The sequence below is a fragment of the Capsicum annuum genome, chromosome 11, assembly GCF_002878395.1.
Source record: "Capsicum annuum cultivar UCD-10X-F1 chromosome 11, UCD10Xv1.1, whole genome shotgun sequence".
Classification (NCBI taxonomy): Eukaryota; Viridiplantae; Streptophyta; class Magnoliopsida; order Solanales; family Solanaceae; genus Capsicum; species Capsicum annuum.
In genome coordinates this window covers 205,220,434-205,229,241 of record NC_061121.1, presented here as the reverse complement: position 1 = coordinate 205,229,241, position 8,808 = coordinate 205,220,434, and the positions used below count along the sequence as shown (strand labels likewise).

Sequence of the window (8,808 nt, the reverse complement as noted above, 5' to 3'; positions counted from 1 at the left end):
TAATAATGAATTAGCCCTAAGGTATTTATAGTAGTTTAAAATAACAAAGAAATCATAATTAAAATGGACTAAGAAAATTAAGTCGACAGTGGTGATGCTTTTAGCAATGATTTATTGGGTCTCTTCTTCCTACAGTAGTAGCTTTTTTTTTTTTTGCTTCAGTGGCCATGACTCATACAGTCACCTTACGAGTCATAGGTTGTTACTTATAGTCACTCTAGCATCTCCTCTCTTTTAGGTCACTTAGTTCTATTGTCTTTATGATTCCTCACCATGAGTCGTAGTCAGTCCTTACGACTCATGGTCTTCACTCGTTATTGCTGGAGATTTAATCTTCAAGTATTGGAACACCAGTCTCATTACGGTTTATCACTATAAGTCATAGTCTGTCCTTACGACTCGTAGCCTTCCATGACTTCAATAGTTGAGCTTATCATGGCTTAGTGTTCTCTTTAGTGGTGAATTCTACGAATTGTATTCACTCATTACGAGTTGTAATCATTTGGTACTTAGCTCCTCTAGCGTAGCTTTAGCCACTGCCATCCTTACGAGTTGGGGTATGAGTCGTGTCTTAATGACTCGTAGCCTGACTAGTACTTCAACTTTTAGATATATTTTTCTTCTAATTTTTAGTTCCAGCCACTTCCTTCCTAATTTCCCTGCAATCATGCAACAAACACATCACATCCACCAAAATAACCAAAGTCCAAGCATAAATTCCTTGTTTTAACCATCGAATGTGTCATGTTTCGAAGGCACATCAACACCCTCAACTTAGATCTTTTGCATGTCCTCAGGCAAAACATAAAATCACTACCCACAAACACACGATGCTTAACTCTGGAGAATCTGTCACCTATTTGACAATCGACTTGTAAATTAGAACAAGAGCATTTTTATCCCCTCCTATTTCACTGTTCAAAATATTATTGTGTATCATGATTTGGTACAATAGTGTGACCAACAGAAATCTAATAATGGCATCACATTAGTAACGAACAACTATCCGGACATATACATAACCTGACATTGAAACCTATGCACCCTCACAGTCAAAGAAGTCCCTTTCACTCAGTTTGATTTATCCTATTATTCCAGGGATGGTCTAGAGACACTTACAATCACAAAGAAACTCCAATCAGTGTACATAGAATGCCCTAGGCTTTCCCTTATGTTCTTTACCTAAATCTTCAGGCGGTAAGGTTAGGATCGCTATAGGACTTTGTAAGGCTTGTAACGTAGGATTGGGATTTGTTATGTTATATTAGTGAACTTTTAAGTGACTTAACCTCTTTGACACTATGTTTTATTAGGGGTCCACTTTTTCTACCATCATTCCATTTAGTCCACCCTTATCTCTCCTTTTTTATTATTTTTCATGCCTATTTTAGGTTGGGTGTGGTTCTCTTTTCTCATTCTCTTTTTTTTATTATTTTTTTTTCTTTTGTTATTTCTTTTTCTTTTATTTTTACCACACCCGCCCTTATTCATTTTTCTAACTACACCTCTTTCTTTGTTCTCGTTTTTCACTATGCACTCCTATGATAGCCACCCTCAACTTAGGCAATTTGCATGAGTTGAGGTGCACGGTGTCCATGGAGGACCACGGTAAAAATGGTTCATTGTAGTCAAATGGGAAGGTGAAATTATTGTAAACAACAAAAACAGGTCTATTAGGCTCAAATTAAGGATCAAGAGATTCTTAATTGCATTTGGTTTGGCATTTTAGGCTTGAGTAGACTATTCAGAAAAATGGCCTATGATCATCTCCTAACCATCCATCCTACCATCTAGCAAAAAACAATCGGGAAAGTTCTAGACTCTGTACATACTGGGAACTAAGTAACGCCTCACACTCACGCTGTACAGGGTCACATTGTCAATCACTACCTATCCAGTTCATGCACTTACATGCCATAGTTATCTCATCCCTAATTATAATGCCATTAAGGGATTCTCAATTGTCGCATGCATACACAGATCACACAGTTTATCATAAAAAATTTAGGAGGGGTATCAATTTTTTTAAAAGAATCATGGCACATATTATCAACTTCCTTCACCATACATTTCTTCTTACTTAAGCATCACACAACAACATACACACACATATGCCGGTTTATTATTTAGAATATGGTCGATGGGTTTTGAAGCACGACAACTATAACCCATGGTGACTGTGGTACACCCCCACCCCCAACTAAATCCTATCCACTGTCCCCATTGCATCTAGTAATATAAAAAAGGATCGAGGATATACTTGGGTGCCCTAGGATCCAACTCAAGCATCATCATCATGGGGGCCCTCAGACAGGTCCCCACTTTCATCAATAATGGCCCCAATAGCTGTTGGGACTTTATCAACAATCGTGGCACCAGTTGTGTCCGGGGCACTCAGTGATGGATCAGGCGGGGAAGCTGAATTAGAAGCTTCAGTGGGTCTCAAACTACTAGACCCCGCCTCCATCTCTTGGACCCTCATTTTCTGATCCTTCTCACTCTACCCACTCGCTTATTTTTTCGTTTGAATATTTTCTTCTTTTGTGCTTAGTCCCTTTATTTTCTTGTTCTTATTTCTCTTTCTTCCTTATTTTTCAATTTCAACATCCCAGATATTTTCAATTTCTTCTTTATTTGGGATCTTTGTAAGAATAGACATAGGGAAACCATCCATTCATGTAATTCATCAAACAACTTCCGCTGCTCGGTTACCTCGACCTTAACTTAAGCTACATCAGGGGACTGAACACCTTTAAGCTGACGAGTGATCTTCAGCTCGAAACCATCCAACTTTCTCTGTATCTTCCTAATTTGTTCTTCAAGTCTCTTGTCAACCTAAGTCTATATTCCCATTTCCATCAACCACACCTTCGTTCCATGGTGCTCAACCTTTTCATCACCTCATTCCACGATGCTTATGATACTATCATACAACTAGTTGTAGCTGACCTAGACGTGGATGGACATAGTGCTGCAATCGGGGGTAGAGTAGAGATACTGGAGGTACCAGATGCATCGAAAGGATGGGGATCAAACTGTTCAATCTCAAAAGGAGTGTCATCTACATCAGTGAATCCAGTAGTAGTGGTACTCAGGTCTCTGTTCTGCAGTACCTCAGCTAGCACTACTGCTCCTTTTTATCCAGCTTAGACATGGGATTTTCTGCATCTCGAATTAACCTCAGATCAGTGATGTTATTTGGCTAAATATATTGATCTATATCTAGAAGTTCCAGCATACCTATCTCCAAGTATATTTGAGTCAATATGCATGGGAATGCCAGAATTAAATTAGTACCCACTTCTCGGTTATATATATCTATAGCAATAAACTGTGTCATATCAAAATGATACTCGACCACGAGTCCAACAATCAATGCTGCGCAGATTGGGCTAAGCACGTTTTCCCTAATTATAGGGAATAATCTATGTCAGGCAAGAGTCCACTACTCCTTTACCATGAATTTTAAAATATTCTTGGTAATTTGATGTGTATTCATTCTCGAACCACTAACTACCCAACTAGTTTCTTTTTCATTGATAGTTATAATGTTGGCCATCTACCGAAAGTGACCCATCTTATCCATAGTGCCCATTTGCTTTCTAGTTGTCTATCACATATTATCCATGTGATCATTAAGCTCAGCAGTATTAATTGGAGTTTGGAAATCTAATCTATGCAATATTCTAGAAATAGTGCCCGGGGAGATGTTCACCCTTCCACAAGTTGCCTTATTGGTATTTCCTCTTCATCTCCCCTTTATAAGTCGCATAGAACTCCCACACTACTGCGAGACTAAATTCTCAGGAGTTATAGCCATCCACTGAAAATGATACTGCTAGAATCGGGCCTCGAACTCAAGCATCTCAGACATACCTGCTGCAGTCAACTTTCTCTCTAGATATATCCCCCTCCTAGGATTTCTCGTGGATGGGTTTACTTTTATCCCCTCATTGTATGGATCCTGTATTTTGGGGTACCCCTACCGTTCAACGATGGGCACTGAAGCAGCTTCGATGGATAGTGAAATTTGTAATGGTGGTGGTGGTGGTGGTGGTTGAATATCAATAGTAGTCACATGCTCCTCACTCTCACTCTTATTATCTTCTTCTTCTTAGCTGGATTCAATCTCTTCTGCCTCGACCGCCTTCTTTTTCATCATTATTAACACCTAATTTTTGTCTTCCACATTCCAAATTAGTTTTTGAATTTCTCAATTTTAAATAGTTTTAAAATATTTATTTTTAGTTATTTCATAATAAATTTCAACCCTACTTTTTGAATTTAGGTGGAATTAATATATTTAGTGTTTAATTATACATGATTATATAATTATCAGTTAAAGAAAATGCTTTAAAATTTATTCAGAGTGAAAAGTTTGATTGTATTACAAATATTCTACTTTTCTCAAGATTGATTGAAAATAAGATATTGATGATATAATTAGTTTCTTAAGTATTATTATTATTATTATTATTATTATTATTATTATTATTATTATTGAAAGAAAAAAAGAAATAAAATAAAATTGTGTTCTATTGAATATTTATTTTGAAATTATTGAATTTGAGAGATTCATTAAATTAATCGGAAAATAATTTCATCTCAATTTTGTCCAATTAATTCAATTGTGGATATTCTTATAAACTGATTATTGTTTTTTAATTAGACTTCCTTGATTAACCTAATCTACCCATTTTTAATTTGATTAAACCAACCCAATTTTATTTTCTTGCCCCAGCCCACATAACCCATCAGCATCCCAATATCCAACTTCGGCCCACACTCTGTCACCCTTAACTTCATGTAAAGCCACCAGCCCACTACCCTTCTTTTACCCGAAACAACCCAACAATATCAACATACACCAGCCGCCCCAGCCCAAAAAACCCAACTGAGCCTGTCCAAGTTCCCTTTCTCCTTATATCCCTTCTGCCGACAAAAACCAACAAATAACTTCAGCCAGCACCCTTTAACAACAGTTTCAACGCAACAACAGCAACCAACGCATCAATAACAACAATTTCAATGCAATAATAGTACAACAACGGCAAAATCAACTCAGCAAATAAGCCAATTCCAGGTCAAACTTATCCCAAATTTTGAAATTTAAATCTCAATTCATTTTTCCTTTTTACCCCTCCGTTTTCCCCAAGAATAGTGTCAAATCTCCTATAAATACTCATGTATGTAGAGTGAAGAGAAGGAGGATTCTTTGGGGAAAATTGGAAATTTTAGAGAAGCATTCCTCTAATCCCACGTAACCGAAGAATTCAAAAAGATAACTTGAAAAGTTCAACGAACTTGTTTGAACTCGGTTGAGTTGAATTAGATTTTGATGGTGGAAGCTTCATCGTTATAAGCTCGTCCGTCCGTATTCCTGCCCGAAAAAAGGTAATCATTCGTTCGTCATCTTACTTCATTTATGTTTGTTTCGTTTCAGTCGTTGGTTTTTTCCTTGTCATAATTCATCGTTCCTACATTTGGTGTCATCGCTGATTTTTTTTTTACTAATATTTAGCGTAATCTCATTGTTGGATTTTGAATAAATAGTTGGCCTTGCTCAACAAATTTATCTCTTGGTATCTTTTTCATCAATGTTTTCTGGAGTGGCTTAATTCTTGGTTTTGATTTTTTTAAATTTTAAGAGTGAAAAAATATTAGTTCGGTTTTGATTTTAGTTTTAATCAAAAATAACTAAGAACCCGAGCTAACAAGACATTTGAAAGACCCTTTAATAGATTATAATTATGCATCTGTGAGTTTTATATAAAACTTTTGAAGTTTTATGATATATTTTTAATCTTCTGCACTCTTGTTTCTTATCCAATCATTGCCTTTGTAGTAATTTAATACTTGGCATTTACATTCTTGTTGATATTTTTATTGATCCAAGAACTTTTTTCATGCAAAAAATAACTTATCTTTAATTGTCTCCTTAGTTATTCATCCCTATTTAATTTAATCAATATATCTTGGTAAATGACACATTTTTTAAAGAAAAAAAGTGGCTTGGATGGTGGTTTGTCATGGTTTCATAATGTATGGTATAGTATAGTATGGTATGGTATAATACAGTATGGTACAATACAATATTTGGATAGACTGAACGTTCACTGTGATTTAATAATAGTTTTTTTGTTTGATTTGATGGTATTGTACTGTATGATAGTAGATAAATTTACTAAAATCCTGATTATTAAAAATTATTAATTAAAGGAAGCCTGATTGGCCAAAGAAAGAATTGATAGCTCCCTCTTGCAATTTACAAATATTATACTACCAAGTGCCTTGGAAGATCAGAATTTGGTCATGAGAGGATGATTTCACCCAAGACATAATTGTTTCTTAATCACGATTCACGAACAACCAAGAAAATTCAACTGTGATAGAAATTAACCTTATGTCAATAGTCTACACAATCTTACAAACCTCAAATCTATGTCAATGTTGCTTGACATCATGGCATCTTTCTGTTCAATTTGTGGTTTCAGCAGCTTGGATGACTATGTCTTGCATGGAATAGACAACATGGATGTTAGGTGTGATCAACCGTTAAATTTCCCCGGGCAAGACACCAACCACACGGGGTAGTAGGCCAAAGGAAGTTTCAGGTTAGCAGAAAAATGTGAGAATAAGTAAATAGGGTAAAGCATAAAATAGGATTGAATAAAATTATATAAGGGCATAGTTGAAAAAAAAAAAAGGAAAATCATGGGATACCACCAAATTGGTGGTTCAGGAAATTGGGGGATTCCATGGTTATCAAATCATGAAAAAATACCATACCCTACCATTCCTTTTAGCAAACAATCAAAGCAAACATGATTCCCATGGTAACCATACCGTACCATACCATGGGAAACCACCATCCAAACAGACTGTTTAGTAGTGTACGTCATGTTACAAATATAGTAGTAGCATGGAGTATGTTGTTTCATCTCTAATTGCTTGTCCTAGTAGGTAGATTCAATTTTTTGTTAAACAATAAGATCTTGTTCGTGATTGATTTTTAATCCATGTAATAATTTTTAAAAAAAAACTTTAGCTTGATTTAGTTTCTTGAAAGTTGTTGGATTTGACCTTCTCCGTTTAAATATGTTTCCTTATGAATACAATATATGAGTACCCGCTAATTCTTATATATTCTTTTTTATGCATGTGACGTTAACTTGAGTCCCAACGGACTCCATTCCCTGCATTTCCTAAAGGGCCAAAGGGGCCTGCATCTTCTACGAGCTCAAATGCCTTTATTTTTTTTGAAGAAATAAGGTTGATATACGCTGATATATAGTGAAAACTGAAGATATACACTGGAAAAACATAGGTATACACCAATATGTGGTGTATATGGAGAAGGGAGATCAACATGAAGGCTTTACACGCTGATATACAGAACCGGAAGAAATTGAGCTGTGATATACAGCTGATATACACAGCTGAAAGAGGGTTGAAAAAGGGCCATTTAAATAGTACCAAAATCAATATTGTCTGGATTTGGAAATGGGCTAAAAAGGGGCCCAAATCCTAACTTCAATTCTTGTATTCATTTTTGTAACTTAATCTTTGTTTATTTGTATTAACTAACTTGTAAATCAACTAATCTAGACAAATTCCCTTAAAGTGTTGTCATTTCATTTTATCTTAGTTTTCTTTTACTTAATTCATAATTCCCTCACCTAAGTTATTTTGCCTAAAAAATGGTTTAAATCGGCTTCCTCGACTTTTGTTAGCAAGTCGTTAAAAGTTAAGCGCTTTATCCCCAAGTAGTATTTGACTTGTTCATGTAGCTAGTAGTTCATTTAGGCAAAAGTAATTTTCTTAGAACCTAAGAAACTAATTGGTTTGAAAATTAACTTTCCCCAAAATTAGCAAAGCACTTTTAATTTAATATTCTCTTAGCATTTCGTTCAAAAGATTTTTTCATAACAAAATTGACTTTTCTATAATAATAAAAAAATAATTCCATAATCTTCTTATTTTACGAAATCAAAATCCATTTTCCTTTTAAAAACTACAACTTAGTTTAATTCAAGTAGAATGTTTCTCCTTTAAGTAAATAAATGTCATTTTTCAATATTTTAATAAATAATTTGATACTTTCTATAAAATTAAGTCTTTGCAAAATTAGTCACTTTGATTAGTCAAGTTAGTTCTTATTTGGTACACCGTTTTAAATGGATGCTCCTAAGTGCCTTAAAAACCTTCTTAAAGCGCTAATTGAATCCTTTCCCATTATCTCTAGTTTTATAGGTTTATTTCTGTTTTTGAACATTTGAAACTTTTTTAAGTTTTTTTCTTGATTTTTCTATAAAAATCAAGTGGCGACTCTGTGAATTTCTTAAAAATTATTTCGAATTTTTCTTGAATATTTGAAATAGTTTTAAAGAAGGTCAAAATCATTTTCTCAAAAAATAATAAAATCCGAAAGGGATAAAACAATCAACATCATTATCATCACCACCGGGACAATGAATAAGGTGGTAAGATAATAGGATGCTTCATTTTGGGAGGTGTGGCCTCCTCCGGTGTTGTTTTCTTGCCCCGAGGTAGTTTCTCCAGTTGCTTCACATGCCCTGTTACTGGGTATTCTTCAAGGTCACCGCTTGACTCATTTGTGTCCTTGTTTCTCAACTGGAGATTGGACTTTAGGGAAGGTTTATTTTTGGTGTTCTTCTTTGGAGTGAGCTTTGTTAATGAATCACCTTTGGAGCCATTATTACCTGTTACAAAAGACCCATTAGTGATCACTAAGCAAAGGAAAGGAAAACAAGAAAATTTGGTGTCAGTGTGGCTTCATTAGACTTA

The 8,808-nt window shown here is 35.0% G+C and overlaps 1 long non-coding RNA gene across 1 annotated transcript; it reads left to right on the top strand.

Moving 5' to 3' along the window:
* The first annotated feature begins 4,746 nt into the window (after positions 1 to 4,746).
* On the top strand, positions 4,747 to 7,642 carry LOC107848383. Its single transcript, XR_001667979.2, has 2 exons — positions 4,747 to 5,394; positions 7,266 to 7,642. It is a non-coding gene; the product is annotated as an uncharacterized LOC107848383 (long non-coding RNA).
* Positions 7,643 to 8,808: the final 1,166 nt, after the last annotated feature.